The sequence below is a fragment of the Sus scrofa genome, chromosome 1 (assembly GCF_000003025.6).
Source record: "Sus scrofa isolate TJ Tabasco breed Duroc chromosome 1, Sscrofa11.1, whole genome shotgun sequence".
Lineage (NCBI taxonomy): Eukaryota > Metazoa > Chordata > Mammalia > Artiodactyla > Suidae > Sus > Sus scrofa.
In genome coordinates this window covers 135,245,406-135,273,049 of record NC_010443.5, presented here as the reverse complement: position 1 = coordinate 135,273,049, position 27,644 = coordinate 135,245,406, and the positions used below count along the sequence as shown (strand labels likewise).

At 35.5% G+C, this 27,644-nt stretch overlaps 1 long non-coding RNA gene across 2 annotated transcripts; it reads left to right on the top strand.

Annotated features, from left to right (window-relative positions):
• LOC110261473 lies at window positions 84-25,613 on the top strand. Of its 2 annotated transcripts, XR_002345579.1 has the most exons (4): window positions 89-610; window positions 6,501-6,580; window positions 23,348-23,601; window positions 25,153-25,613. It is a non-coding gene; the product is annotated as an uncharacterized LOC110261473 (long non-coding RNA). The 2 variants fall into 2 exon arrangements; XR_002345578.1 differs by lacking the exon at window positions 25,153-25,613 and having other exon boundaries at window positions 84-610; window positions 23,348-24,427.

The following is a 27,644-nucleotide window of genomic DNA, read 5'->3' as shown; positions in this document are numbered from 1 at the left end:
AAATGGAACAAATTTTCAGTCCCAGTGACTTATGCTTCTTGTTCAGTTTCCCTTCTTCCTTAGAGCTTCCTTCTATGTTCTCAGCCCCCACCTTGGCGTCTCTTCCCCAGATGGTGCTAAGGAAGCAATTGTTTCTTTAGTGGTTCCAGCTGATTCCCTCCCTGCCAGTACCTGGATTTCCTGTTGGGCTGGATTTTTAGTGGGGGAGAATTTTTCTCAGTTCCTCAAGTAAGGGTTTTAAACTCCATATTCAATGAGAGGGCTGTGGAATTTGGCTTCTTTACAAGAACTAATCAATGTAAAGTGGGGGCTACACTGCACCTGATTTTCCCGGAGACCCCCACAGGAATGGGAAAGATCATTTCTTCTTCTTGGGGGTATGGAGCATTCAAAACCCATTTTAGAATGTTGATTTAGTCCTTCCAGATGACTTCTTTGCAGAACACCTTCCTGATAGGGATCATTCAAACTCCACTGGAGATAGCACGATGTGGGCGGGAAGCAGACCGCCTTGGCAGCCAAACTCATGTGGACTCAGATGTTAGCTCCATCTTTACTGACTGGGTGACCTCGGGAAAGCCAGCCTCAGTTTCCCTCTCAGCCAACTGAGGTAAGAATCTGGTGGTGTGACTCAGAATTTGGGGAGTGGGGCAGGAGAACCATCTGATATTGTAGTGATAGGTCTTCCTGTGGGATAACTGTCCTGGTTTGTCAACATTTTAGATTTTTGTCATGAAGGAAATCTTGTAATTTGAACAATTTCAAAACAAATAGACTTAAAATCTTTTCTCCCCACACAACAGCCAATTTTATGCGAACACATTTCACAGCCTATTCCTTTTTTGACAAAAATCTGAACCCTCTGTATTTAGTCAAGGTAGATAGGAATTGCCCTCCAATTCTCTCCTCCCTCCCCAACAGCCCTCAGCATCAGGATTAAGTCAGGTAATGTTGTTACATGTCTGGAAGTCAATTTGAACTATTTGAGATTTAAGTGACTAAACTGACTTCTTATCTCAATTTGCCTCCACATTCAATTTTGAATACCAAACTCTCAAAAGTAGTTTAAACTTTCTCATTTGACAACATGGATATTGTAATTATCAGTAGTTATTCTGAAACTGCTACTGTTAACTGTTGTTGATAAAGCATCTCTGTAAGTGTGGTGGGGAGTTTTTTCCATTCCCTTTCATAATTTGGGTAAATTTTATCTGAGTGTGAAGAAGCTCACAGCAGTAGTTTAAAAGAGAACCACAATGTCTGGTCATTCCCACCAGACAGATCTCTGCCATATGAATATTTAGGGAGCCCCAAAGAGTCCATTAAAAACAAAGTTGAACTCTACCTATTTATAGATTACCTCTTTTTGTAATTACACTATGTTTCAGCAACTAATGAGAATGAAACTTCTTAACAAAAACAACTGACTTTCCATAACATGAATTAAAGGAGAAATTAAGGTCAATTCTGTTTCAAATAACTGTCTCTAAAGGGAAAAAAAAAATCTCTTCATTAATCAAAAGCATCCAGATCTACTTCCCCCTCTTAATCCAGGTATATAGAAACTCCTAACACTTGTGACCAATCTCTGTCTGCTCTAATGGATATTTGGAACCTTTATTGATTTGGGTAAATTTGCTTCTTCTAAGGTCAATAATGATAAATGAGTCATGTTCTGCATGAAGTGACTTGGTACTTTGAATTAAATGATTGTAATTATCTGTAGTTATTCTGTAACTGCTACTGTTACTGCTGTTGACAGAACATCCATGTAATTGTGATGGGAATTTTTTTCTCTGCTCTTTAATAATTTGGGTGAATGTTATCTGCATGTGGAAAGGCTCTCGGCAGAGGCTTTAAAGGGAGGCAAGACAGGGTGGGGCTTCTTCCCATGTACTTCTGTCCTCATTTGCCACATTTCCACTCTTCTCTCTCTGGTTTGGTGTAGATCCCAGCCGGCCACCCAAACCCGATATCTGGGGACTTTGCGGAAAGGACCAAGTCACATGCTGCCACCTAATGCCTTTCTAGGGAGTGAAGTCAATCAGACTCAGAACCCAGAGAAGAAAGGTTAACCACCCACTGTGTTTCCTAGATCATCCTAATAGGGTATCTGTTTGGAAGTGATCACCCACCCTGTGGTGTTAAACATTCACTGGCGAAAAGAAAACCCTGCCTGCCCACAGCCCTTGCTGTGCTTCCACCTGCAGGCGCAGTTTGAAGGGAGTCGTCTATGTACTAAGCCCTTCGTTCTGCCTCTGCCATGCAGGACAAATTACAGCAGGCGCTAATGGAATGTGTGTGCTCAGCTGACCTCTGGCTCCAGGGCTTTCTTTGCCCATCAGCACTTTAGCCTCCAGGTGAGGACAGTCTAAAGGCAATTTAGTATGGAATTATAAGGAAGAAATTTCCACTTCATACCCTCCAGTTACATCCTTCTCCTCTTAACCAAGGGCCTAGAGATTTGTGTTTTAACATGCATAAAGCAAATGTTAAGCTTTTAAAATATTTTAAGGGAAAAACACGAGGATGAGCAGAAGTATTTTTTCTTTCTGTGCCTCAGCTTCAATCCTAGTAAAATGAAGTTGAATGAAATGACTGCCTTTTGAAGATCTCTGGTTTCTCTACCCTAGGATTCTGGGACAATGGGGTTTTTAGAGAAAGGGTGGAGATATTACCTTGGAATGCAAATGTGTATTAGAAATATTTTCATTATGGACCCTCCAATCCAGCACCAAGTAGGGTGGTGGGAGTTCCACTTTTAGTTGTTAACGTTCTTGAAGCTTAGGAAAGACAGACAAACCTTGCTGGGATGAGGAAGCAGTTTGCTATAAAGGAAATGAAGACAGAGAAAAGAACTCACTGGGCTAGGCCCTATGCATGCCAGAAGACCTGGAGAAATAAATGCCTTTATAAACAGCAATTTAAAGCAGAATATTAAATAGGAGAGCAGGACATAACTTGTGCTTCCAGGAAAATAGAAGGCATAGATGCTAAGAGCTTGCTGGAGTTTAAGTGATAGAATGAAAAAGAGGAAATGGATGAAAGCAGAAGCAGTAGAACTGGGGAAAGAGGCTTAATGTTGAAAGTCTTTGTAAAGAGAGCTTTATAACTTGATGCAAATTGCATAACTAGACAGGAGCAGAGCAGGTAGCGGATGCCATTGTCCGACATGCTGTTCCTGCTAGTTATGCAATTTGCATCAAGTTATAAAGCTCTCCCTGCTGAGCTGATGTTGATGGAGCAGCTGTGAATGGGGACGGGGCACTTTGAACTGGATGCCTCCCTGACTTGAGGGTCCTTCCTGGTGAAAAGGGAGCAGTAAGGATTAGTCTTAGAGTCCAGAGACTCATTCCTTTCCTCATTCCCCCTGTATCCCCTAACCTTTCAAGACTAGAGGGCCCCAGCTGAATCCATTCCCATTTGTTTGTACCCTATTTGGGGAGTGGCTGGTAAGACATTTTCACTTGGCTCTCATTTTCCATGTAAGTCTGAGACTTCCGCCAAAATGTGTGTTGTTGTTTTTTTCCTGTGAGAATAGGGGAGTGGTGGGCCATCTTCACCACCCCAGCCTATATGTGCTGATGAAAAAAAGGAAAACCTGTAAATAATTTAGGTCATCTTTATGCATTTCTGGCTCTCTCAGATGAGGAAGGCATTTGTGGCTATCTCCATTGGTCTTATTTCTGTGGGTATTGGTAATGAGGTGGAAGCCAGAGAGAGGACAGCCCTGCTCAGTCACAGCGTGGCTGCGAAAGCAGCAAAATGAGAAAAGCCATTGAGAAAAAATGGCACACCATGATAGGGCCACTGCTCCCTTCTCCATCTTTTACTGCACAAACCCGACATTGCAGTAAAACTAGCAAAAATGGATGAACTTGTAGCAGGTGTTAGCACTTGTAGCCATCTAATTTCAGCTTAAACTCCTCAGTCCCCTGAGAATGTAGTTATGGAGACGGAGGGGAAAGTGAGAGCATTCCTGTTTAAAGTCTGGAATCAGAGGTTTTGGCTAAAGGCCAAAACCTTTAACCCGATTAACTCCTCTCTGAAACAGGAGAACATCAAGAAGAGACTGAATCTACTATATTTTACAGATAAACCAAGTGGAGGGTCTGGTTCAAATAGTGAACCTGTTAAGAAAGAAGAGAATTAGCTCTAATGGACTGTTCTTTTTCTTTCTGCATATGAACTGTATCAGCTGCAGCCCTAATCCAACATCTGTCTGCCAGATAATGTGCACAGCTGTATGTGGGTCATTATTGGTTGAGGAACAAAATATCACATGGTAGGTGCTGCGCACTTCAGATGAATTGAAAGGAAATCTGTTGGAGGAGGCAGCAAACGCAGCCTTGTATTTCAGTTTGGACTTTATAGTTATTTTTCTTTGAGTGCCCATTTTGCAGAGAAGTTTACCTTAAAAACAGAGTACTGGGGTAGACATTAGGACAGCCCACTCATTCGCTTGCCAGGGGGTTTGTTCTTCATCAGCTCTTGTTGCAACAAAATACTACATCCATTGCATCATCTGTGCCTTGACTCTCCTGCGAATATTCCAACTTGAGGAGTGTAGGCAGAGCTGGGTCATCTGTGGCCTTGGTAGACATCAACTTAAGTCAGACAAGGAAGTGATGCTTAACAGAAAACAAATATTCACTGTTATTGTCTTCCTACCTTATTATTAAAGAGGCACTTCGTAGACAACTGGGACTCTCTGGCTTGTTGGCTGTTAACTTTTATTCCTCCTACCAACCTGTGGAGGTCTCTTCTGCTTCTTTTTCCTTCTTCCTTCCTCTCTCCCTGATCCAGGCCTCCATCCTAATATGGACACTTCAAAGGAAAAGGATATAGTAATTATTAAAATTCACTTAAAGTGAAGGAATAGAAAATATGTTATAGATCAGATATTTTCAAATGGTGAGAAGGAAAAATGCCTGTTTCTGGATACACCCCAGGGAAAACGAAGCATGTTATCTGGTATCAATGGACACACCCCAGGGAAAATGAAGCATGTTATCTGGTATCAACCCCTAATAGCCACAAATATCCTAAGAATCACTTAATTGAGCCCACTGGCCATCCCTGTTCAACAGGCGTCTTGTGATGAAATAATGTGTAATAATACATCTTCCTTCTAGAAGGAGTTCCTTCTTGACTTGTGCAGGTCAGGGATAGGGGCACAGGGAAGATGGAGAAGGGTGAGGTGGGTCATGTTGCAGCTGCACTGAATTCCTGGGCCAAGATGAGGCTGAAAGACTGGGGAGGGGGAGATATTTCACAGCCAGTTTAGTGCTCAAACCCTGAGAAGCCCTTTCACTGTAGATAAATGAGAAAGGAAAGGATGAACTAGCTCAGCAAATGGAGAAGCCACAGTTATAAACACTAGGGGCCCTGAGCTATCCCATGGAAATACTTAACTTTTGTACCTTTGTGTTGGCTTGTAACCTTTCATTAGAAACAAAAATGCCATGGGATCAGTACATAGCTATTTATAGGCTGTGATCCAACAGCTTTTCATATCATTGTAGAGAGTTATAGACTCCTCTGTGGAGCAGTCATTTTTGATGAGGTTATCAAAAAGCTCTAGTTACACCAATCAAGCAAAAACAAACAAACAAACAAAACTCTAATGGATAATCTCTAAAGCAAAGAGTACTAACTGAGAATGTGGGATCCTACATTTTCTGTCTTCTGTAAAGTAGGGTTTCCCTTTAAGGAATTAGGTCACGAGTTGAAATTATTATTGGCAAAACTGGCTGATGGAAATGAAAGGATTCATTTTCTTCAAAAATCAAATATCTCGTGTTTGTTTTTAAAAAAAATGCTAGGAACTACAGCCTCTATCCTTCCTTTCATGAACACTAATGGGAAGAGAAGTGTTAAGAAAAGTTATCCTCAGCAAATGATCAGTTGCTGAATTATGAAATTAGAGAAATTGGAAGCAGCTCTGGCTCTGGGTCTATTTCCCCTTTCCCACACCAAAATGGAATCTTAAATGAAAAATTGCAGCATCTCCACCCTGTAATGAAATGTGCAGAAGAAATGAAAAATGCATTACTTTACCCCATGTGTATGTACTACATCATTACACCACTGAGAATGTTTCACTAATGATACAGAACATATGGGGGTCTTACATAATGAACTACAAGGAGGTACATTAAAAATATAGATGAGTTTAATTTAATATATTTATTTAATTGATTACAAAAAAACCTTTTTATCAGGCAGTTTCATAAGACGTCTATAGATGGCTGTTATTCCCATTGGTGGCATCCAGGCTCTGTTATTGTGAAGTTTACACCAGCATGAGTAGAAAGTGATCTAGTTAGCCACGATGAAGGCTACCCTGAGGTCCAAATTCTTTCTTGTTTTAATGATTTAGGTTGTGAATTCATTCTGTTCATATCTTCTTTTTCAGTGTTTGTTCTAACTCTGGGCAACATTCTCTGGTTCAGTTTAACATGCTCCCATTAGTGATAATCATTTCACTTCTCCCTTAGGTTCTCGGCCTTTACTCTCCTCTCTCCAACAAAAAAAGAGTTGGGAACATTCCAAAAGTTGCCATCCTGGTGCCACAGAGGTATGAAAATACAATCTGATAGAGGATATTGATGCTTCCCCCCTCTTTTTCAGCTGCCCTGTGGCATATGTAGTTCCCGGGCCAGGAATCAGCTTTGGGCATTAATGCTTTTTAATACAGGATATACTTAGATTTTATATCCTTTAGGAAGTAGGAAGTAGTTTGGCTTATGGGTAGTGTTGGATGGTCAATGTATTGAAGTTAAATGACTCAGATTTTCATTGGACCTAGTTTATCATTAGGTTTTCAGAATTGGTGTTCAGCTTCATTTGTGCAGTGTAACCTCAGTCTATAGTATTTCAACAGAGTGAAACTTTAGGGTTTTAAAGAGGAAGGGAAAAACTTATTTTATTTCATTTTATTTTGTACAGTTCTGATTTTTGTACAAGGGTATTCACATTTAGCAACAGGTTGGAATAATTCAGAAACCTCGTCTTAGCTTAAAACTCAGACTAAAACTCAATTTTCTGTTATGATAATTTTATATAACCCCTGTTACATCTCAATTTATGGAAATAATTAGAGCAAATTAGATCGCAGGAAAGTTTAATTAGCCAGGCATAGTTTTGAATTAAATTTCATTTTCTGTGAAAATTAGAAAAGCCTGAGTACTTTGTTCTTCATTATATGATGATTTAGCATCATACATCAATGACATCCTGGGCAAATGAGGGTGGGCCAGTGGCCTGGAGGGTGAGGTATCCGCTGACCCAGAACTGGAGATGATGCCACGAAAGCTGAACAGTCAAGAGAGAGAAGCATTGCAAATGGAGACCCAACTACTTCCAGTGCACTGAACTCCACACTAAAATTTCCTGCACTCAATTATGCATTTGTGATTTTCACATTACTTGAGAAGCTATTTTTTGTTTGTTTTTTCTTTTAAATCAGCCTCTTTTCCTGTATCATACCTGCTGGAAGTCATAGGATAGTGTTTGTATCTGAATATTAGCACTAAAAAATTTAAGCATGGGTATTATAATTTATACATGAAAAAGTAACTTTTCTGATTTTACATTCACTATTGTGCTTTAATTATTCTAGCATTCATATTATGGAGTTTTCCACAAAAGCAATACATATAAAAAGTGGCTTAATATTTACTTTGGACACATGCAGATTTGCCAAATCTTTTACTAATGATTAAGGCCTTGAATTAAAATGTATTTAGTCATAGTTTCTTAATTTGGATTAAGGTAGGTAATTAAGGTCTGCCTGTAAAGCCTGGCTCAAATGTACACTTTTTTTTTTTTTTTTTTTTGTCTTTTTGCCATTTCTTGGGTCGCTCCCGCAGCATTTGGAGGTTCCAGGCTAGGGGTCTAATCGGAGCTGTAGCTGCCAGCCTACGCCAGAGCCACAGCAACGCGGGATCCGAGCTGCGTCTGTGACTCACACCACACTTCACGGCAATGCCGGATCGTTAACCCACTGAGCAAGGGCAGGGATCGAACCCGCAACCTCATGGTTACTAGTCGGATTCATTAACCGCTGCGCCACAACGGGAACTCCAAATGTACACTTTTTTAAGAAGCCTCCCTAAATCCTCAGTCAGTTTGTCTTCCTTACTCTTTTAATGCCCTCTCCTCGTCTGCCTTGATTCAAGGTTACTTATGATTTAAAGTTACTTAAAAGGCAGAGATTTTTTATCACTCATCTTTGCATTTGCCACCGAACTTAGCACAGGGTTTGCCTGTAGTATGTACTCAGTAAATATTTATTTTACTGATCATCAATGTGAAGAGTTATTTATTATGCAGACCACATGGTTTTGAACACATTTTTGTGCAGTGAACACCTTTGAATTTCTTCTCTCAGTGTGGCAGCAAGGAGAGCAATGACCAACTTGGTAACTCATACTGAAGCAGCCACCAGCTCAGAATCCACATGTTCACCACCACCCATTTCCCCTGACATTTCTATCCATTTCACTCAGATAACAATTCCACTGTGGAAAGCAGGAATCACACTAGCCCAAAATCACATTAAACCAATATTTTGTATCATCAGTGGAATACCATCAAACATGGAATTTGGCAGATCATACATATCAACCATGAAATTAAATTAGACTTCCCTGAATATGGTGGGTCATTCTAGAAACTTCTTGCAAAGGAGAAGTTTAAACATATCGTAAAGATTTACTCACCACACAAATAACTACATTCATTTGTTTACAACTTTCTCTCAAATTAAGAAAATGAATCTTTTACTTTGATTTTAATTTGACCAAGAATAATTTTTTTCTATCTCTTTTCTGTAATCACTGTAGCATAAAATTCTAACCATGGCCACTTGTTTCCATCAAAATACACAACATTTCTATTTTTTTTAAACTGCCTTTTTTTGACCCATTTCACCTATTTCTCCCATCCTAACCCACATCCCCAACCTCTGGTATCCACTAATCTATTCTCTGTGTCAATGAGCTTTTTTGTTGTTGTTTGTTTTGTTTTGTTTTGTTTTTAAGTTCTACCTATAAGAGGGATCATACAGCATTTGCCTCTCTGTCTGACAGATTTCAGTTAACGTTGTGCCCTGAAGTCCATTCATATTGTGACAAATGGCAAGATTTCATTCTTTTAATGGCTGAATAATATTCTATTGTGTTACATATGTCACAGTTTCTTTATCCATTCATCCACTGATGGACTTTTTTACCATGGCTTGGCTATAGCAAATAATGCTGCAATGAATACCGTGGGCATATATCTTTTTTGGGTTAGCATTTGAGTTTTCTTTGGATAAAATGCCAGAAGTGGAACTGCTGAATCATATAGTTCTGTTGTTATTTTTATTTCTTGAGGAAACTTTATACTGTTTTCCATAGTGGCTACAGCAATTTATATTCTCAACAGCAGTGTACAAGTGTTTTCTTTTTACCACGTCCTTGCCAATACGTTTTTTCTTATCTTTTTGATAATAGCCATTCTGACATGTGTGTGATGATTTCTTATTGTGGTTTTGATTTGCATTTCCTTGATGTTTAGTGATGTTGAGCACCCTTTCATATACCTGTTGGCTATCTGTATGTCCTCTTTGGAAAATGTCTATTCAGATTGTCTGCCCATTTTTGTATGACTGCTTTTTTTTTTTTTCCTGCTGAGTTATACAAAGTTCTTTATATATTTTGTATATTAGCTTCTTGTTAGACATATGATTTGTAAATATTTTGTTTCATTTTAATAGGCTGCCTTTTTTTTTTCCTTTACTGTGAAGAAGCTATTAATTTTGATACAGTCGCATTTGTTTATTTTTGCTTTTGTTGCTTTTGCTTTTGGTGCGCATCCAAAAAATCATCACTAAGATCTATGTCAAGGAGATTCCACCTATGTTTTTCCTATGTTTTTATAGTTTTAAGTCTCATGTTCAAGTTTTTAATTCACTTTGATTTAATTTTGGGGTATAGTGTAAGATAGTGGTCCAATTTCATTCTTTTGCATGTGGCTGTCCAGTGTTTCCAATAACATTTATTGAAGATACTGTCCCTTCCCATTTGTGTATTCTTGCTTTTTTTTTTTTAATCACAAACTAATTGATGAAATGTTCATGTGTTTATTTCTGGGCTTTCTATTTTGTTCCATTGATCTATGTGTCTGGCTTTATGCCATTTTCATACTATTTATGGTAGCTTTGTAATATAGTATGAACTCTGGGAGTGTGATATAGTTTGAATTCAGGGAGTGCCTCTATCTAGCTTTGATATTTTTCAAGATTCCTTTGGCTCTTTGGGGTCTTTTCTGATTCCATATAAATTTTAATATTATTTGTTCTGTTTCTGGAACAAATGGTATTGGAATATTGATAGAGATTGCATCGAATCTATAAATTACTTTGGGCAGTATGGACAGCTCAGAAATATTGGTTCTTCCAACCCATTAACCCATGTAATTGTATATCTTCCATTTCTTTCTGTATTCTTCAATTTCTTTCACTAATGTATTATAGTTTTCAACATATAGGCCTATTAACTTTTTGGTGAAATTTTATTCTTTTTGATACAATTATAAATGGCATCATTTTCTTAATTTCTATTTCTGATAGCTCATTATACTTGTATAGAAATGCACCAGATTTTTATTTATTGATTTTGTATTTTGTGACATTACTGAATTTATTAGTTCTAATAGTTTTTTAATTGAGTCTTTAGGGTTTTCTATATATACTATCATATCATCTGCAATTAGTGACAGTTTTACTTTTTCTTTCCAATTTTCATCCTTTTACTCCTTTTTCTTACTTTATTGCTCTGGTTAGGACTTCTAATACCATGTTTATAAAAGTAGTGAAAGTGGTTATCCTTGTTTGTTCCTGATTTTAGAGGAAAAGCTTTCAACTTTTCACCATTGAGCATGATGTTAGCCAAGAGCTTGCCATATATATGTCTTTTATTGTCTTGAGGTGTGTTTCGTCAATACCCATTTTGTTGAGAGTTTCATCCTACACAGATGTTGAATTTTGCCAAATGATTTTTCTGCATTTATTGAGTGAATCATATAATTTTTGTCCTTCATTTTGTTAATGTGGTATGTCACAAGGATTGATTTGCATATGCTGACCATTCTTGCCTCCCTGGGATAAATTCTATTTGATTATGGTGTATGATCCTTTTAAATGTATTGCTGAATTTGATTTTCTAACATTTGTTGAAAATATTTTACTTTATGTTGATCAGGGATGTTAGTCTGCAGTTTTCTTTTCTTGTAGCATTCTTGCTGGGTTTTGGTGTCAGGGTAATGCTGGCCTTGTAAAATGAGTTTAGAATTGTTACCTCTTCTATTTTTTGGAAAAGCTTAAGTAAGCTTGGTATTAATTCTTCTTTAAATGTTGGGTAGGATCACCAGTGAAGCCATTTGTTCTTATTGTTGAGAGGTTTTTGATTACCAACTTAATCTCCTTACTAGTAATTAGTCTGTTCAGATTTTCTGTTTCATAATGATTCAGTCATTGTAGGTTATATATGTTTCTAGGAATTTTATCCACTTATTTTAGGTTGTCAGATGTCCTGGCATATAATTGTGCAGGGTAGTCTCTGATATTTTGTTTTTCTGTGGTATCATTGTAATGTCTCCTCTTTCATTTCTGGTTTTATTTGAGTCTGCTCACTCTTTTTTCCCTTGGTGAGGTTAGCTAATGGCTTGTCAGTTTTATTTCTCTTTTCAAAGAAACAATGCTTTGTTTCGTTGGACTTCTCTAAATCTTTTTGGGCTCTATTTCATTTCTGAGTGTATTATTTAATTTACTCTCTATATATTAGTCTTCTGTAATATTTATTTCCTTCCTTCTACTAACTTTGGGCTTTGTTCTTTTTCTAGTTGCTTGAGGTATAAACTTAGGCTGTTTGAGAGTTTTTTTCTTGTTTCTTGAAGTAAGCATTTATTGCTATGAACAATAAATTGTTCCCTTTTAGAATAGCTTTTGGTAAATTCTAAAAATTTTTGTGCATTTTCATTTGTCTCAAAATATTTTAAGAATTCTCTTTGATTTCTTCTTTGGCCCATTGGTTGTTCAGTTGTATCTTGTTTAATCTCCATATATTTTTTTCTTTAATCACAGTTACGTAAAATTCCAACTGTGGCCACTGGTTCCCATCAAAACATATATTTTATGGTATCTGAGGAACAAGATTTAATTTTAGATAACAGTTAATAATATATGATATTTAATTAATGAAAATGTCATTGTCAGAGTAATAGAGAGAGATTGTAGTATAACTGATTGTCTTTTATCAAACATGAGAAAAACAGAGGCTTAGAGATTTGCCAAAGGTCACAGCACAGGGATAGTGTAATGTCAGACACGTGTCTTTTTCTTCTGTTGTTAGGGCATGAGCCATGCCATATGTCTGTGTCTCCATCATCTGAAACTATTTTACCATTATAATGTCTTCGGCAGAATCCTGAGTATCCCACCAAATATATTTCTTTTGTCTCTGAAATATTTGTAGACTTATATTTGAACATTGTCTGATATCATAGGAATTTGAAATGCATCAAATAAAATGAAAGCACTTCTTATTCTATCGAGAGGCTTGTTGAACTTGTCACACATTTAGTAAGAAGAATTTGTAGTCTAAACAACCCCTCCTACTTTACCCAAAATGTGGAATTTTGACAAAATATCATTAAATTGTATACTGTAAATGGGTGATATGGATTTATGGTAGGTAAATTATATTCAAATAAAGGTGTTAAAAAATAAGTACACTTCCTGGATGGTTGTGAGGAAACATTAGCAAATGAACATAAATTGTTTAATAAGTCACCCAGATTTAGCTATTCAGAGTAAGTGTCATTTTAGACCAAAGGTAAATGCTGGAAGAGAATTTATAACTTTTCTGGTTGCCAAAATTAGAGGCCCCAGAGAAGTTGTGTAATTTGGCCAATATCTCACTGAGAGATAAAGGCAAAGGCAAAATTTGAAGCTCATTATCCTAAAGAGATGAGAGCAAAAGTTGTAACTTTAAGTTCTTATGAGTTCATGGTATTTTTTTGAGTCTATATTTATAAAGTTTATTATCGCTTAGTCATATTGTAGTCTTATGTTTAAAACAGTCAGATCACTTAGTACTGGCCCCAGAACCTAAAAGTACCTAGGTAGAAAAAGACTGGGTCTAAATAAATATTTCGGGGTGAAAAGAAACAAAATAATTCCTTCTCCTTTTCTTGGTTCTTGTTTAATTAACCTTAACATTTACGTCCTTTGTTCTAAGTTATTTCAAGTCTTTTTGGGGAATGAGTATAAGCAAATTTTAAATTTCAGAAATTGAAATTATTAGTCATAACCTTGGTGGTTTTTTTAAGAAAATTTTGGAGTTGACCTATAATATTGTATTAGTATTGTATTAGTTTCAGGTGTACAGCAAAATTAATCAGTTATACATATACATATATCCATTCTTTTTCCCACATAGTTTATTATAAACTGAGTAGATTTCCATGTATGATATAGCAGTTTCTTATTAATTACCTATTTTACACATTAGTGTGTAATGTTATTCCAATCCTCCTAACTTTTCCCTCCCCCCTCGATTTCCCCTATGGCATCCATAAGTTTGGTTTTGAAGCCTTTGAATTTGTTTCTATTTCATAAATAAGTTCTTTTATATTATTTTTATTATATTCCACATATAAGTATCATATGATATTTATCTTTGTCGACTTACTTCACTCAGTATGATAATCTTTAAGTCCATCCATGATGCTGCAAATAGCATTATTTTGTTCTTTTTAATGGCCGGGTAATATTCCATTGAACATATGTACCACATCTTTTTTATCCATTCCTCTGTTGATGGATATTTAGGTTACTTCCATGCCTCGGCTATTGTGAATAGTGCTGCAACAAACTCTAGGGTGCATGTATCTTTTCAAATTATCATTTTCTCCAGATATATGCCCAGGAGTGGGATTTCTGGAAACCTTTGTGCTACATTGTCCACTGTGTTGATTTTCTCTGAAATTGATTGTTGCATGTCTTTAATATTATTAAGACTGAATTGAAGACAGGTGAAAAGCTACCTATATTATAGAAGCCATATTTGAATAAAAGTCTTTGAACTTTTATCTGTAAACTAAAATAGATAACTGTACTTAATAGTAAGTACCCATTTCATTGCACCATATTATGAATTAATTCACTATAAGAGAAACAAACTTTTTAAACTTTTATTTCTATCTGTAGGTCTAATTTAAATTTAAGAAATATGGGCTTCATATTTGCAGCCAAATGAACTTCATATTTGCAATAAGAAAGATGTGCTTCATTATTTGAAACAATAACCCATGTTTTACTGAGAGACATAAAAGAAGATTGAAATTAATGGAGAGATACAACATGTTTTCACGTAGAAAGAGAATTCTTCGAAATCTAACTTCTTCCTAATTTCTAGGTTTAATTCAATTATACTTTAGATCCTAGCAAGTTTTTTTCTCTACATTTATTTTTTAAAATTTGACCTGAAAATGTAAAAGAGTGAGATGAGACAAGAAAATAAAGAAGGGGTGGCAGCTATCAGAGGCAAAATTATATATATTTTTAAAAAACATGATAAGAGCTATAATAAAATATGTACTAGCATATGGATCAATGGAACTGAAAATGGAAATCAGAGGACAAAAGCACTATATGTATGCTAGAATTTAAGTGAAATGCATCCTCGGAATTTGCTTTTGATAGCAGGAGAATAAATATTATGTCTTTTAGACTCTGCCCAACATTGTCTCCCCTCCTGCTTATAGAGTTGTTGGTGGGAAATTAATTTAACTAAGGAATTTAATACACAAATGTTGAAGCCATTTTAAAGACAATCTTTCATTCTAAAGCTCTCCTTGTTCTTTGTAAAGCTAAGGTCGTGGGGCCGAGTTAGACTTACTCTTTGGTTAGGAATGCTGTCAGAAGAAGTGGACCCTTAGATAAGTATTGGAGTGTAAATAATTGATTTGGGAGGTAATGCTAGGAAATACTGGCAGGGGAAGAGAAGTAAGACAGAGAGGGAAGGCAGCAAAGGAAGCTTTTGTTCTCTACCACCTAAACACTGTGGGCAAGTGGAGCCTGATCTTGCTGGTGAAATCTGGGAGCTGGTATAAAACATGAACCTAGACTCATCTGCTATAACTCACCAAGGATAAGAGAACTTGGGTGTTTACACAACAAATTCCTTCAGTTATTTTTTGAGGGGCGTTGGATTGGGAAAGGGGCAGACATTAATCTCTGGGTATCTCCAACCTTCTGCTCTCATGGACCAAACTTTGGTGGCCAAATCATGCTTCAGGCAATAAATACAGGTGCTGGCAGTTGAGAAGTCAGGCCAGTAAGCTCTGAAGTGCTAAGGGCAAAGGAATATAGATGAAGAATAACAAGCAGTAAATGATACAAAAGCCAGTACTCTGGGCATTTACTTTGCACAGTAAAGTTTTTAGTTTTCATGTGATAACTTGATAACTTGAACTGAAAAAAAGGTGGTGAAGGATGGTTGATAATTGCTGAGCCCAGGAAAGACATATGACAGGTGAAAGAACTCAGTAGGAAGAAAGCAGCTTGGCATCTGGCCAATCTAAGGCGACATCTTTGTGACAGTGATTGGAGGGTGCCACTGTGAAATTTTAGACACAATGATGTTTTATAATGAATCTTAGGGTGTTTCCCCTTCCATGTTATACTTTCAATTATCTCCAAACTTTCAGTAAAAATCTGTTATGCATAACAGCCTTGTGTTAGCAGTGCCTTGGGAAATAAAGATGAAGGGATTGTGTCCATGCTGAGAATGAAGCTGTGCAGAGTGGTGATGAGATGGTTAGAAATGGTTGACAATTCAGCGAGTTGGGTATGAGAGGTGAGATTCCAGAGAGTGTAACTCTCCACAGGAATCCCTGGAAACATTGGGGATACTGCTAGTAATCGTGTCACTTTATGTAAATTTTATTTTGAAAAATAATCCCAGAAAGCTATAGGACTTGATGGTGTATTTACTTAAAATTTTAATTTATTGCTTGTTATAAATTTTTGTATTAGTTTTGATATTTTTAAATATTATATCAAAAGATTATTTGATTATTGAGGTTTTCTTAGTGCCCCCTTAAATTTTGCCTAACAGATAAGTCCCTCACTCATCTCAGCCAAGTCTAGGTCTCGACTTCAGGTTACTTAGGTCATCTATAAAAGACAGCATTATGCATTACTAGGGAAAGGAAATGGTGGGGGACAGACTGATTTAAGTATTTAAAAAAAATACCCTAGTTCATTGTAGAAAATAAATTTAAAGTGTTAAATAAAAGTGAAAACATAAGAGAGTAATATTAGTCTCAGGATATAGAATTCCTATACATACAACAAAGGAAAAAAACTACAAAGAAAAATAGGCGTAATTTAACTGCATAAAAACTTAGAACTTTTATTTGTTTCAAAAAACATGAAAAATAGACAAAGAAGGAAGTTTACAATATTTTGGCTGCAGCATATGGAGGTTCCCAGGCTAGGGGTTGAATCGGACATACAGCTGCCGGCCTACACCACAGCCACAGCAATGTGGGATCTGAGCCACATCTGGCCTACACCAAAGCTCATAGCAATGCCGGATCCTTAACCCACTGATTGAGGCCAGGGATTGAAACTGCAAACTCATGGTTCCTAGGCAGATTCGTTTCCACTGCGTCGCAATTGGAACTCCAACAATATTTTGAAAGGCCTAAATCATCAATTTGTTAACATGATTTTAGAAAAGTAATTTTGAAGTTTGAATGAAGATCCTTAAAACTGTCTGTACCCATTACAAAGAATCCATCCTTACAAAACAGTCAGAAATTTGGCCAATGGCTTATATATAAATATAGTGTTATGTAGGGTTGGTTATCAGCAATAACATAAATTCTTGAAAGAATCCAAGTATCAAACAATACAAAGATCATTGAAGAAATCACAGCAAAGTGATAGAATGAAAGAGTATGCAAATATAAAAAGTGTGTTTTTAAAGACTATTTAATATGATCTTGAGCTACAGCAGTGGGTCCCTATGGCTGCGGATGGCATAGCAGAGGACATAGGTTTGAGTTGATTGTGATCATTGCAACAGAGGCCCTCTTCCAAAATTTCCTGGATTTTAAATCTTAAGTTTTGTGCAATATTGTGAAGGAGGGGAACTAAAAGATAACTTAAATTGTATTTCTATCAAACCCTGGGGAGTAGATTTGATTTAGAAGAAAGAAATATATGTCACTCAGGATATGTAATCTCTAAGTGATGGGATTATGAATGATTTTCATTTTCTTGTTTATACTCTTCAGTATTATATTTCAGAATGTATTCTTGGAGCAAAGGATTTTTATATCTCAGCTTACCACTTTTGCATATTTTCCAGATGTTTAAGAAAAACTTCTTTCAAATAAATGTTATAATTTTGTGCTATAGGGAAATAGAGGCTTCAAAAATGGAATTATCAGACTATTTTTCATATTTTAATAGTAGACAGCCATATATGTGTAAAAGGGTATGAGATGGCAGAAGTATATTCTGTACTACAGCAAAGAAATGTCAAGACAAATGCTCCTTGGAGTGAATTTAAAGATAGTTGACTAAAGATCATTTTCTGCATTTCTAATATGTTCAGTATCCACTCATCTCTGCATGAAGTCATAGGATATAGCAGGAGGTGCACTGAACTGGGTATCAGGGGACTGAAGATCTAGGACTCGTTCTATCACTCTTGGCCAAGAGAACTTGGCCACAGTTCACCCACTTTTGGTGATTCTAAAAGGAAGACTTTTCCATAGACATTTATTGATTTGGGGTTGCAAATATTCAAATATCTCTTTGAAATAATTGAACATATGAATCTTGATTTAGTAAAATTTTAGGTAGAGTTCATCTTTGGATCTGCCCATTTAGAGCTTATAAAATGCATGCCAACCAGTGGTTATATTTTATTCAGTCCCTGATATCTTTGAATCTTGGACAAAAATGGTCTCAAGAGATCCAAACTCAGTATCTGAAAGAGCAACTTTTTTTTCCCAGGAAAATTGGAAATAATATCCTATTAGAGGAAGATACTTTACACCCTATCTACCTATCTCTCTCTCTCTCTATCCAACTATCTATGATATATATAATCTTTACATAAACTTTTCATGTAAAGAAGAATGATGGTATTTTTTTTGATTGATGATATTTTAATGAGCATTTTAATTCTAGACATGCTGTGCCCTCAGAAACTGACAGCAAATGTACTATATGAATAACAATGAATCTAGTCAGCACAGTACCATCATATCATTTGCTCAATGGGAGTATCCAGTGCTATATACCACTGGTGTTTAAATCCTTCTTCCTTAAAGGAGGTGACATCATGCAAGAAATTCAAATCCAGTATTAAATGATTCTTTTTTTCTTTTAATTAAAAAGGAAGATATCCTCGCTGCTTTCCCCCTTATGAATTGCTTTTTATCTTGGCCTCCTGACTCAAAAAACTCAGTGAATCATTGGGTACTGTTCGCTATTTGACTCAAAGCTATGTTGATGGCCAGACTCATATATTTCCCCCTATTTACAAAATAAAAGGAGGAGAAGAAAAAGAAAGGAGACTTTAAAAATCTTATTGAAAAACCATAGCTTTGTTTGGGCATAAAGAACCTAGAACCTTGAGCTAAGGAAAAGGGGAGTGGCCTGGGTGGCGTATTTTGGATCTGATGCCACCTTTCAAGTGGCTTTCATTTTCATGCCTGGGAGACAGGCGTCTTTTAAAAAAAGCTGGCTATTGCATATAAAGTTTAGAGAACTGAGTATTGTCTACTAGAGCAACAAGATTTACGAGAGACGTCTGGCTCAATTGCATTAGCGAAAAAAATTATTTCAAAAAAATCGCTTCTCTGCCTTTTAAAATGAAAACCATCTGCAATGAAAAATTTTAAATGATAAATCTCCTTTCATGCTGCTACTGATAAATGGTTAGTTTTCTTCCTCTTTTTGGAGAAGGCAGAATGGGAATATAGGAGTATGTGGTATTTGTGTATCTAGAACTTTTAGTAAATATCTGTGTATTCTTTTTCTAGAATTTTTAATAAGATTTTAAATTGTTGACTATTATTATTATTATTTGGTGTTATAAAAGCTATTATTTGGAAACTCCAGACTCTAACTTTTTGTAGTTGAAGTTCAGTAACATTTGACCTTTCTTACCTATGAAGAAAATCCTATTCTGTCTCAAATTCATATGTTTTCAAATCCATATGGTATATTTGAGACAAGATCTATTCAATGAAATATTTTAAATTAGTCAATTTATGCGTTTATATTTATGTTTAATGTTAAACATTCAATGATTGATGCTTTTGACAATAAAGTACACTTCATTTTGATAAAAATCTATACATTCTAGCATTTATACAAAATGTAAAAGAAATAAGTAACTCTGTAGTCACTGCTTTCTTTTTTCTCCAATTCCAGTGCTCACACACATGGGTGTGAAGAAACCCACGGAGAAAGAGGGTAGTGACTAAAGTAATAAAGCTGCATGGTAACATTTTTCTTTTTCTTTCTTTCTTTCTTTCTTTCTTTCTTTCTTTCTTTCTTTCTTTCTTTCTTTCTTTCTTTCTTTCTTCTCTGCTATAAAAGGATTTTGGTAAGCATATGCATTGTTTCATTCTATCCACATCCTGACAAAGGTTGAGAATCTAATAAATGGCAATGACTGAATTCACATAAAATCATTCTCTATATTCTATGACTCCTAGTTTATTAATCTAGAGAGCACTGAGTCTATCTGGCAGTAGTGAGTAGAACTATCACTAATGGTGGTGTTTCTTCCTCTCCTCAAATATACCAGCATCCAGGCTTCTTTGGAAACATGCGAGTTTAATTGGAAATTCTGGTGCCTACTTTACCAGTCATAAACTAGGTAATTGTTTCCTAATGCAACCTGGCAGTGCCACTGAGGACAGTTTATACAGAGCTGCCATCCTGAGGTATTCTAAACAAGTGACAAATCATTAACAGCAAGTCTCTGGATCTCCGTGAGTGAGCTCTGTGGCTGCTCTGGAGGGAAACAAGACCAGAGGGGAGCGAGGGAGATCTGAGTAGGCAGAAGCCGCTGCATTAATGACTGGAATGCCAGCACTGTGTACCCGGGATGACTGCAGCATCTTCACTTTCACCTTCTTCTCAGAGGTGTTGCTATGGGTACCATTTCAAAGTTGTCACAGGAAAAAAGAGCAGAAGGTAGACTGATGAACAATATAAGGAGGTAAAGGATATGCAAGAGCATAGCAATATGAAGACATCCTTCCCATACAAACATGTTTGTTACAATACTTGGATAGGGACCCATTAAATATGGAGGATGGCAGACAGGAGAGTTGGCTGAATTGTCAACAAATGACAAATAAAAGGTGATTTTGAACTATTTTATGCCCTCAATTATCTGTAAGATAATCATCGAACTGGACCTTTATCACTCAGGTTACAGTCTTTTGTCACTAAAGTAATTTATGAGACCCTGGGTATTGTATGCATGTGTGGCATGTGCATGTTTTTGTGGTATGGAAAGACTTGGGAAAGCTGTTCATTATTTTAAAGGCTATGTTTTTCTGCACTTTTTTCAAACTTCTGCTCCCTTGTATGATCAGAGATTCTGTGAAAGTACCAACTCTCTAGCATTCTGATTCTGAAATTAAATGATGCTATAACCTTCCATCCTGCAAAATGTTAATCATCATTAGCCTAATTCTCTATTTCTCTCTTTTGCACTTTAGCCTTTGAGCAAAAGTCAGGAAAAAAATTATTAAGAGCATTTTAACAAATTGCAGGATTTCAGTGATTATGTCACAGTTGTCAGATTCCTTCCTAGCAGAGTTGGAAAAGTGACATTTTCTTAGTCTCCCAAGTTTATTCAACTTATTAAAATAGCATAAACAGTGTTGAGGTGGAAAACAGGTTTTCCTACAAACCTTTATTATTGTGTTATAATCTTGGTGTCCAATCATGTATATATTTATAGGGGACATTATTAAAATTACTCTGGTGGAAACACAGAGCAAGTTCCCCTCAAAGTTTGTTTGGAAACAAGTTTATATTTATGGGTCATGTGGCATTCAGCCTTTCCAGACTGGTTTGAATAATTTCTGTAGAGATACAGGTAGGTTTTTTTGTTATTTTGTTTTTATTGTCTTCCCTTTTCATTTATTTATTTATTTATTTTTTACTTTTGCTCTCCTACTTTAAAATCATGGTAGTTGTTCAGGATGTCAACCAAAATAACATTCATAATCTGAAACCACTGCCCATTATTTTCACACATATATCATATAACTGTCATTGGAAACTAAATTCTGAGGTGATTTGACCAAGCTCTTGGGAGTCTATCACAGATGCTTTTCTACAAAAAATATGTTTTTACTAAAATCATACAAAAGGACCCTTGGCTCTGACCCTACTGCATATTTATTTTTTGTAGGCATCAATTTACTCAGGCAAAGAAACAGGAGAAGTTCTTAGAGAAAGATGAGGTCCTAACTTTTAGACACTCCTCTTTTTTTCTGGCTCTAACTTAAGGTCTAGATCTGTTAGAACTAGAAACAGATATTTATGGGAAAATGAAATTGAATTTGACTGAGTAGTGAGAGCTAAGACAGATTAGAAAATATAGAGTAGATCTAGTATTTATTCATTAAATTTGTTCATTTATTCGACATTTAGAAAACAGCTATCATTCACAAGATACTGTACTTGGCAGAGATAAGCGAAAACAAATAAAAGACCTCTTTCATGGAGCTTACATCTAGAGGATGCAGTCTTTGTTTATTTTTTGGCCACATTGGTGGGTGGCATGCAGAAGTTCCTGGCCAGGGATCCAACCCCCACCCCTGCAGTAACCAGAGCCTCTGCAGTGAGAACACTGGATTCTTATCCTGCTGGGCCACCAGGGAACTCCTAGGATGTGGTCTTTAAGTAGCTTATTTTATAGTGCTGTGAGTAGTATGAAATGAGATGTCTAGAAATGGGTGAGATAGTGAGGGATATAATTCACAGAAGGGTTTCCAGAGTATCAAAGAAAAATAATTCTTTAATTTTCAATGCTTTTTGGATATATAAAAAAAACAACAACAACTTGAAGTATTAAACACCACAAGAACACATTGAAGCTTGTAGGTATTACATGTTTACCACCAGGCAGGGTAAAATGGGACCAATGTAAGGAATGTGGTTGGGAAAACCTTGAGATAGACCTCAAAATCTGGGACTTCTTTACCTACATTTACTATTTCCTTGAAAAGAAAATGTTCTTTGATGAAAGTCACTAATTATTCCTATGAATTGTGCCATTATGGCAAGTAAACATTAAGAGGCTCTTATAGTCATTCCTGGGTTTGTCTTGTATGATATGGACATTTTCTGTAACAGAATCCCTTAAAGTTAATTATCATCTTTTATTACAGGGTCATAATAATTTTCCTTCCAACTATGATGTGAAGTTGCATTTAATCCAATAAGAATAATATTAGGAAGTGACTGTTTTGAAAAGACTGTTAGTTAATTTAAAATCTTTTTTGTTTTTGAATTTTTCTCACTTCCCCAGAGTTGAAAGTTGTCTGGAGATAGGAGAAACATCTGGGCTAATACAAAGTTACTAGCTCAGCACTTGTATTTATTGAACAATTAATAATGCCACCTGTCATTATTAGTGACAATAAAAGTAGTGCATGTTAAATCTTGCAAAATAGCTGGAGGCCATCAAGTCATCTTCCTTAATACCACAATTTTAGTAAATTTTAGAAAATGACCCAGCTGATTTAAAAGTTGAATTGAACATATTTAACAACCTCCAAATATATTACAAGATGATTATAAATTGCTTGGGGATTTTTTTATACTCAAAAAAAGGGTCAGTTTTTACTACAATGTAAAATTTAGAGCCTTTATTGAAATATGTCTTCAAGAAAGCTGCTAAAAATTTTTATGAAACCATTAAATATACAAACACTTGTAAAGGACAGTGAATCTCTATATACATGCATATGTATATGTATGAGTGTGTGTATGTATATTTATACGTATTTATATAAAGCATGCGTGAATACACGCTCTTATATTTATCTATACATATGTCTGCCCCTGCATCTGGAAGAATATATTTGTGTTGGTATAGAGTTGGTCCAGTGTTCATAACCAAATGCAAATTTTGACTCTTCGAAGCACATTTTCATATTTGCATCTCTTCCTTTCTCAGTAGTTCTGCCAGTTGGTGTATTTCTTTGCTTATTTCCACTTTTTCTTCCTCTGCAGCATCCCCCATGAAGTGGCGCTGAAAGATCACGTTAGCACAGTTCCATGATGTGAAATACCACAAGTCTGCAATTTTTCGGTCTTGAGAGCATCGCTGGGTTGAGAGGATGGAAATCTTTCAGTAATTATACCAGTTTGTATTCGTCTCACATTTGGGACCAAATACAAATCCGATCCACTCTTTCTCACTGTGAATATTCATAAAAAACAAAGTGCCAATTCTGGGCTAATCATGTATGGAACCAAACATGTTGGTGAGTCCTAAGTATATACTGTATGTATGTATACATGTGAATATATATATTTATATACTCTAAATTTGCTTGTGTCCTCCTCTGTGCAATTTGTTTGTTTAGTATAGGGGTTGCTGTTATAATGTGTTAATAAGCTGCTGAAAGCTTGGCACCTATTACTTGAAATGACAGCTATGTTAGAAGCCTATTAACACTCATAGCAGCAGCTCTGCAGCTACTAGAAATGAATTTCAAAGAAGGTAAATGAACAAAAGCAATTTATATCTCCAAGGAAAGCAAATACCATGCCCAGAACCATATATATACTTTGGAAATGTACAGTATATAAAATGAAAAAAAAAAAAAAACAAACAAACCTCTTCCAGTTAAAGAAACAGCGGAAGAGAACTTTGGCGAAAGGAAAACTGCCTAAAAGATTTCCAAACAACCTTGAAGACATAAATGTTAAAGATAACTTCCTCTCTTTGTTTCTATTGTATTTAAATTAGAACCTTGTCAAACTTAGTTATAGGAATAGAACAGGACAGGTAGAGGAAATTCACTTTTCTTTCAGTGAGAAAAATTTAAATCATCTGGATTTAGCCCAAACTTTTTCTTAGTCTCTGAACTTAGAAGGACACCATTTGCTATTGTTCTCTGAGGCAGGGCACTTTATGAGTCAGTTCACCCTGTCTTTGAACTATTTTAATTACTTTTGACTGTCTCTGAAATTTTACAAAACGGCTAAAAGTCCTGGGTAAACCTTAGCTATGATAAAAAAAAAATGGTAATTTAGATTGGGAGTAGTTTTTTGTTTTTGTTTTTTTTCAATGATATAGGCTGTGTGTGTGTGTATGTGTGTGTGTGTGTGTTTGTGTGTGTGTGTGTGTGTGTGTTGGGAAGGTTGTATGCTGATATTGGAGAGAGGACAGTTCCATAATTTTAGGCTAAACTTGGATTAAACTATTAATTTTTAAGGCCCTTGCTTTTGAAATCAAGTGAGAGGAAAAACATCAAAAGACTTTTACATTTCAAGTTATGAACAGAAATTAGATATTTCAGACTGCTTTCAGAGTTTGTATAAAACTAGCAACCAAAAGATCTAATAGGCAGTGTCATCACTAGAATAATTTACATTATTACCTTTGTCTCTAGTTATTGCATTGCCTTTAACATTTAGTAGCACTGTCTTTGAATTTATAGCACCATCTTTGTATCATCTGTGCATTGATCCTCTGCCTTCTAAAAAAAAGTCTTGAAGAGTCTTTGGGAGTGATTGAAAGTGGGTGTATACTTTAAAAATCTGTATGAATGTAAACTCAAAACCATTCTCATGTGTGTGTGTCTATGCGCATGCATGTGCACACATGTATGAGCCCTAATAAGTTTGGGACAGATTACTTACTGTAATGTCAGGGGAAAGAGGTAAGAGGAAAGGCAATTATTTGTCATTGAGACTCAAGGCAAAATATACTTTGAATATTGTCCAAATGGTACTTCAGTTTTCCAGACAAGGAGACACTAACTAGAAATGCTCTTATGTTCCATTAACTAAAATTTATGTTTACCTAGCCCTTCTGTACATCAACAGTACAATGACAACTGACACTCATTTTGATTATCCTAAAGGGACTCAAATGAGGTAAATTTTTGCTTTTCAAATTATCTAATAGTTTAATTATGCTCAGTATTGTTTGTATAAAGTGATTTAAAAAAATAGATTCTAACATCTTAAAAATATATAATTCATGTATGACAGATAGTAATTCTTATTATTTAGAGTAGCTGAATAACCCAAGAACCCTACTCTAAGTCTAGTAGAGAACAGGCCAAACTTTTTTTTTAGTTGATTTTTTTTTTTTTTTTGTATAATTGACTTACATTGTTGTGCCATTTTCTGCTGTGTAGCAAAGTGACCCAGTCATACAAAATTATAACTTCCGTTTCTAATAATATGTTCCATCATGGTCCATGCCAAAAATTGGATATAATTCCCTATGCAGTAGGACCTCCTTATTACCCATTCTAAATCTAATAGTTTGCATCTACTAACCCCAAGCTCCCAGTCCATCCCACTCCCTCCGCCCTCCCCCTTGGCAACCACAAGTGTGGAGAATAAGCAAAATTTAAATGAAGCTGCATGTATTGGAATTTTCTAAAGACATATTCAGAAATGCCAATTACCAGTTGTTTGTGAGCTGTCCAATATTATAATGTTCTGAAATTATCTATGAAATAGAATCTGGTCATTCAAACAATAGCAAAAAAACAAAGGCTATGTAACATTAACATTTCCAATGGTAAGTATTAATTTTATTCTTTTACTTTTTAAAATGATAAGATTTTATTAAAAATATAATATATATACAGAAAAATTTATGAAGCAAAGGTGTATAGTTTAATGATTTACCATGCAGGAAACACCCAGGTGGCCATCTCTCAGGTGAAGAAGTATCTATTGCAGCATCTCAGCAGCTTTCTAACCACTGCCTTCCACCTGCCTCCCATCACAGTAACCACCATCCTTCTTTTCATTTAGTTTTATCACCTAAAGTCAAAGTGTGGTTGTTATCTGCTTTTAAGACTTATCTGCTTTTAATTAATTAATTTATTTTTTTGCTTTTTAAGGCTGTCCCCAAGGCATATGGAGATTCCCAGGTTAGAAGTCAGATTGGAGCTGTAGCCCCAGCCTACACCAGAGCCACAACAACATCAGATCCAAGCCACATCTTCTACCACCACAGCTCACAGAAACACGGGATCCTTAACCCACTGAGCAAGGCCATGGATCGAAAATGCATCCTCATGGATGTTAGTCAAATTCCTTTCTGCTGAGCCATGACAGCAAACTTATTTGTTTTTTAAACTTTTAAACTTTTTAAACTTATATAGATCAAATCATACAGTATGCATTCTTCTGTATCTGATTCCTTATGAAGTTCCATGTTGCAGGAGCTGTGTAATATTTTATTGAATGAATGGATATTTGGGTAGTTTTCAATTTTGAACAATTTCAAATGCTACCTTAAACCTTTCATGTATTTCCCTGTACACATGTGCCTGAATTTTTGTTGACATCATCCATGAGAGGAATTGCTGAGAGATAGGGTATATAAATGCTCAATTTTGGAAGATAATGGCCATCTGTTTTATAAAGTGGCTGTGCCAATTACTCTGCACTTCTATTAGAGAGTCTCAATTTCTCTAATTTTATTATCATTAGTTATTCATCATCTTTTAGAATAATAGTCATTCTTATGATGTCTTATTGTGGTTTTAATTTCCTCTTCCCTCATTAGTAATGGGGTTGAACTCTCTTTCATATATGTATTGGTTTACTTTTTGTGAGTGGCTGTCTTTATTGATTTGTCCCAATTTTCATTTTTTAAGTGTTTTGTAAAGGAGCACTTTATTAGTCATATGTTCCATATATTTGACTGTGTGGTTTATCTTTTTATCCTCTAATTAGTATATTTTGCTGAACAGGTAATCTATTCAAATTTTTTAAAATATGGTCGCTTTTTTCTAGATATTATATTTAATCTAAATTTTCAAATTTATTGGCATAACATTGTTAATATCTGTAGCATCCATAGAGAAGCCACTTTTTAATATTAATATTGGTTATTTATGCCTACCATTCTTTTAATTTTATTAGTTTATTAGGGTTTATCTATTTTATTAATCTTAAAAAAATTTTTGTTCATATTCCTTACTGTATGTTTGTTCAATTTGCAATTTTTCTTCTTTTCTTTATGTACTTCTATCTGTTCACTTTGGGTTAAATTTCGGTCCCCTTTATAATTTAAACGATGGATGCATACTTCATTGAGTTTTAGTTTTTCTTTTTTTGTAATATATGCATTTAAAGCTATAAATTCTGCTTACAGATAACTTTAGCAGCATTCCATAAGTTTTAATAATTCATAGTTTCATTATCATTTAGTTCAAAATATTTTCTATTTTATAATTTGATTTACGAGTTAAAGTCTATTGCTTAATTTCAAACATATACAATTTTCTAAATTTTTTTTACTTATTTCTAGTTTATTTTCATTTATATC